The sequence below is a fragment of the Gigantopelta aegis genome, chromosome 2 (assembly GCF_016097555.1).
Source record: "Gigantopelta aegis isolate Gae_Host chromosome 2, Gae_host_genome, whole genome shotgun sequence".
Taxonomy (NCBI): domain Eukaryota; kingdom Metazoa; phylum Mollusca; class Gastropoda; order Neomphalida; family Peltospiridae; genus Gigantopelta; species Gigantopelta aegis.
Window position 1 is genome coordinate 3,616,164 of NC_054700.1, and position 6,044 is coordinate 3,622,207.

The following is a 6,044-nucleotide window of genomic DNA, read 5'->3' on the forward strand; positions in this document are numbered from 1 at the left end:
TGGATCCATTCAACTGATTTTTTTTCTCTAGTTCCAACCAGTGCACCACAATTGGACAACGGTCCTGGTATGTGCTTTCCTGTCTGTGGGAATGTGCATATAAAAGATCCCTTGCTGCATTAGGAAAAATGTAGCGGGTTTCCTCTGATGACTACTTGTCAGAATTACCAAATGTTTGACATTCAATAGTCGATGATTAATTAATCAATGTGATCCTGTGTCGTTAAACAAAACAAATAGTATGTCAAAACAGGGTGGTTGCATTACCCCACCCATGGTAAACTGAATATTATGCACCCCTCCTTAGCTAAAATGTGGCCAATCCAGTTATTGGGATCTTCTACAAAACATTGGATCCGTTATTCTGTGTATCCATGTATGTAGGGGCGAGACGTAGCCCAGTGGTAAAGCGCTCGCTTGATGCGCGGTCGGTTTGGGATCGATCCCCGTCGGTGGGCCCATTGAGCTATTTCTCGCTCCAGCCAGTGCACCACGACTGGTACATCAAAGGCCGTGGTATGTTCTATCCTGGGATGGTGCATATAAAAGATCTCTTGCTGCTAATCGAATAGAGTAGCCCACGAAGTGGTGACAGCGGGTTTCCTCTCTCAATATCTGTGTGGTCCTTAACCATATGTCTGACGCCATATAACCGTAACTAAAATGTGTTGAATGCGTCGTTAAATAAAATATTTCCTTCTTCTTCCATGTATATAACTATCATACTGTAACGAAAGGTTGCACATCACCATTAACTTTTGCATGCATTTTAAAACAACCGTATCCAGAGGGCTATGTGAATGCTATTTATAGAAAGTAATCTACCTTGATAACTACAATGCAAAAAATCATTCATTCATTTATTCATTTCAACTTATTTTCGTGCTTATATCCAATTAAGGGCCAAACACGCTGTTAATTGGTTAGTGGTTAATGAGAGAGAAGAGAGTGTAGTGGTCTTACGCCTACCCATTTAGTCATTAAAACTCGCTTTGTGTGAGAGCCGGTACCGGGCTACGAACCCTGTACCTACAACTTTTATGTCCGATGGCTTAACCACGTCGCAACCGAGATCGGTCGAAGAAATCAACACTGCTTGACACCGAACGTTTTTAATCACCCACCCTTATGAGAACCGCCTCATTTTACCGTTACAGGGTGTATACTATCAAATCAAATCCCATAGACGACAATAGTAACATATGCGGCTAAAACTCATACCTGCAGCGTATCAGTCAGCATAAACACCACGGATATAAATACTACCACCCCTCACCCTTGAAGTTAATCAGAAAAAAATTGGGAGTCAAGCTGCTCATTTCAGAGATAACGGGATAACTGGTTCCGCACAAAATGTGAGTACTTCTTTGTACATGTACCCCATACATGTTTCAAGCACAAGGTTACTTGACACAGTGGTACTTGATGAAGTAAAATTGCCTACGTGCACCTCCAACTTTGACCTAGCCAAACGTTATTTGGTTTGCCTACAGCGGCAGCATACCATTTGGTCAAGAACCACCATTAATTACGCTATATGTTTCTATATAGCGTTAGTGGCTATAACATTTTTATTAATGTCAGCAGACCCATGGGTTTTCCCATGTACCTTTGCCTGCCTGAGGGACACATACTCTGAAAAGGACAACCCCCGTTGTGCAGCTCTTTCTCCCAGGATATTTGTTTAAACATGCACACCCACTAAACCTGGCTGACACAAAGAACAGTACTTTTGCATGGGCCGGAATTACCACAAACAAGTCTTCAATGTCAACAAGTTACACATGTTTACAAACTACATGCTCTCCCCTGTTAACTTCAGTGAAATAGTTGCCACGTCAAAGCTGTCTGCCATAAAATAATCACAGTCAAACAGCAAATTACTTGCGCGGACAAATTTCCGGATTTTGGACAACCAAATTGGAAGATAACAGTAATCTGAGGCCATTTGCCCTGTTGTTATAATTTAGTACTGAAAATGACAAGTAACTTCAAACCAATTGGTTATTTAAATACTGTAGATGTCAACCTACTTGTAATCAAAGGAAGATTTGAAAAGACATTTCCTATTTCCTAAACCCGAATGCATGTACACTGTCACCATGTAAAGACAGGAAGAAAGGGTCTTCAGTAACGGTACGGAAAATGGTGTTGGGATACCTAAAAAAAATTGTTTCGTTTAATCAGTGCTTTGTAACTGGTTTATCAAAGAATGTAGTAAGAGCTGTCCTGTTACAAAACAACGCACACTGAATTGAACTAAACTGAAGTGACCTGAACTAAACAGAACTTTATTCATACGCAGGCCGTTACTAATCTAAGACATGGGATATTTACATACAGCAAGCAATATAACTATTATCATAAGATGATGGGACAAAATTATACAGAACATCAGCCAGAGGATTTGAAAATATTCATAACTGAACTACAAAATACAGAAAGTATTGTAAGCGTAGGCGTACGGACTCCCATAATTTCTGCAGGGGGGTGGGGGCTAGATTTTGTTTGCCCGAATTAAACAAAGATGCCCGAATCTGGATAAAATAGTTTTTCTTGTTAACATTACTGCCAGACAGCTATATATTGTTGAAAAAATCACTACGCATTTTAATATGGATTACAACTCATTTTACGGGTAGTATGATGGAAAAACATCATATATATATATATATATATATATATATATATATATATATATATATATATATATCATAGCAAAAAGCATAAGACGTCACCATCACATTATCTGTCAACAAACGAATATATATTTTTTATGAACAAATATTAAATTAACAAGGGATATTCGCCTTATAAATCAACGAACAATTTGTTAACAATTGGCTAGCATTTATAAAGTATATGCTGCAGAATATGTTAAGAATAAAAATAACGTGTTATGCTCGCCAGGCAGAGCCTCGTATAACAGATTTTATTCCTAAAATATGTCACTGACGACACCGAAATACACGCGGGTAAACCTCTAAGAAAAACCCCTCATCTCATTTATCGCCAGCATTTTTTGCAACTATAATTCTTCTTAGTGTCTTCGGGAATAGTGTATTTGCCTGTGATAAAGTTGCACCCCCATCTCCGCCGCCGATGGTGGCAATTCTTTTCGTTCCAGCCAGTGCACCACGACTGGTATATAAAAGGCCGTGACATGTGCTATCCTGTCTACGAAATGGTGCATATACATGTAAAAGATCCCTTGCTACTAATGGAAAGATGTAGCGAGTTTCCTCTAAGAGTATATGTCAAAATTACCAAATGTTTGACATCCAATAGCCGATGATTAATATTTAGCAATGTGCTCTAGTCGTGTCATTAAACAAAACTAATTTTTATCTTTTATTGATAGATTAAAGATCTGGGGCCTAATTCACAAAGGTCTCTTTGGCTCTGCTAGACAACAGAGCAAGTCTTTTAGCATTACAATGAGAGATCGCAAAGTTGCGAGAGTTTAGTGAATTAGGCCCTTGATGTCACATTTTGCGCCAACATATTTTGTAACCATTCTTCTTCTTAGTGTTCTCGGTGAATACTGTATTTGATTTTGTAAAGTTGTACCCTCCTCGAAAAGTCTTCATCCGCCCCCGAGGAATCGATCATTATCTAAACGTGAATAACACGACGACCGAGTGATTGAGGCTGTATCGATCTGTAATTAGAATTTATATTACACATGGTGATCTCATCGATGTGTGAACCGCGTTCTCATTGATTTTCGGCTTTCTTGCCGCCCGGTCGCCCCGGAGACGTATGGTCCGTGAATATACATACAATGTCAATTCTTGGTTGTCGCAGACAGATTATTATGAATATGCTGGACCTCGTCAGTCGATCGGAGGCACACAATGCTAGGCTCCGACTACCAACTGCCAGCAGAAAGTTGGCCAACTCGACGGTTGCGTTGTAATGTCCCCAACCCCTGACTTACGACGGATAACTGCAATTGTCGTGTTTAACAATGCATTTAGCTTCTTGTATTCAAGATAAATAACATTTTAAAGAGAAAACAAACCCCAGTGAAACATATAAACCACAAAACTACTTAATGTTAGGTTCAGACTACCAACTGCCACGACGAAGTTGGCCAACTCTCCCCTGTCCTAATTAGTGCCACTCGATTATTACATCAAACCAACTGGTATGTACTGACAGTGCATAATATATAAAATATCATAACAACGTAATTTGGTGTTTGGTCAAGGGTGATACAAGATTTTGTAAAGGAACGATCACAACATTCTTTCAAGTACAGTTATATACCAGTTTTAGCACGCCACCTATTTGTTCTCTAAATTTGGATCCGCCCTTGACGTCTGCACTGACAGATACACACTGAACAAGAAACATATTTTACAGCTTTGTAGGTGTTTTTTTCTAACATCCATTATATATTTGAGAACATAAGAAAAAAAAACATAAAGAAAAAATCCAAACAAAACAACCAAGAACACACAAACAAACAAACAACAACAACAACAAACAAAAAACAAAAAACAACAACAAAAAACATGAAAATATTCTGGGATTGGTGTTAGACATAAATGTAAACCTTTTAGGCAGCACTATACTAAATTTTATCCGGTTGAGTCAATTTGACATTTAATAGAGCAGTTAAAACTACCAGTCCTACCATTGGTAATAAATGACAGTTTGTTGTCAGGAAATGTAGTTTCATCTTGGCAATAAATGTATGTGACTTTATTTCATCCAGTATCACTGTGGCAGTGTGGCAAGTAGCCTTGTGCTTAGAACACGTATATGGCACCTGCAACACTAAGAACGAACTAAAATCTTTATACAGAACGTGGTGTGTTGTAAAAAAAACTAAAAACGTTGTATCTAAAATGAACCATGGAAGATACAACGTTTTTTACTTAGTACTTTGGGTTGGGGGAGGGGTTACAGTATTCATATTTATGAGTCATAATTTGGTTGATATAATGCATACCGATATAATATTTTTAGTCAAATACGTCAAAATGGTCACCTATAGGATTATATTTGGTGTACTCCAACCTTTAGCTTCAGTGACTCAGTCTGTTAAGAACATTGTACTCGTGTTAAAAGCATCGTTGCAACTAACAAAAGTAACAGTTTTTCGAAAGCTCAAATCTGGGTATCGATCTAAATGCTTTATGGTTCCATTACCGATAATGTTAACGTTCACTAATAAAACTGGTATAAGCAGCGTTTCAACACACCCAGGGAGTACACCAACAAAAAGCGTGGCACCTCGCTTTTAATGTACCTGCAAGAAAAAGGGGTGGAGGGGGGAAGGGGTGTAATACTAATGGAAAAATGTAGCGGGGTTAATCTCTAAAGGTCAGTTCATACTTTGATTGGCGACCTCATGTGAAATTGAACTTAAATGTTTTATTGGGTAAACTGAAAAGCGTTGAACGAACGCGCGCTAAAATTTAATATGAACTGTGTTAAAACCATACTGAATTCACTAAGAAATTAAAATTAGGTATAAATAGAAGGAGTACAGGGCCCCGTTCCACGAAGCGATCTTAGTCCTAAGATTACCTTAAGCGCATAGCTACCCTATGCACTTAAGTTGATCTTAGGGCTAAGACCGCTTCGTGGAACGGGGCCCTGGGCGAGTCAGCTACTCGCCGACAAGAGTCTGCGGTGAAGTATGAATCTAGCTTAAGACTATAATATGTCAGAATTACCAAATGGTTGGGACGAGACGTATAGCACAGGCAGTGGTAAATAGCCCGCATGATGCGCCGTCGGTCTGAGATCGATCTCCGTTGGTGGGCTCATTGGGCTATTTCTCGTTCCAGCCACTGCACAACGACTGGTATATCAATGGCTGTGGTATATGCTATCCGGTCTGTGGGGTGGTGCATACAAAAGATTCCTTGGTATTAATATAAAAAAGGGGCGTGACATAGCCCAGTAGTAAAGCGCTCGCTTGATGCGCGGTCGGTCTAGGATCGATCCCCGTCAGTGGACCAATTGAGCTATTTCTCGTTCCAGCCAGTGCACCACGACTGGTCTATCAAAGGTCGTGGTATGTGCTA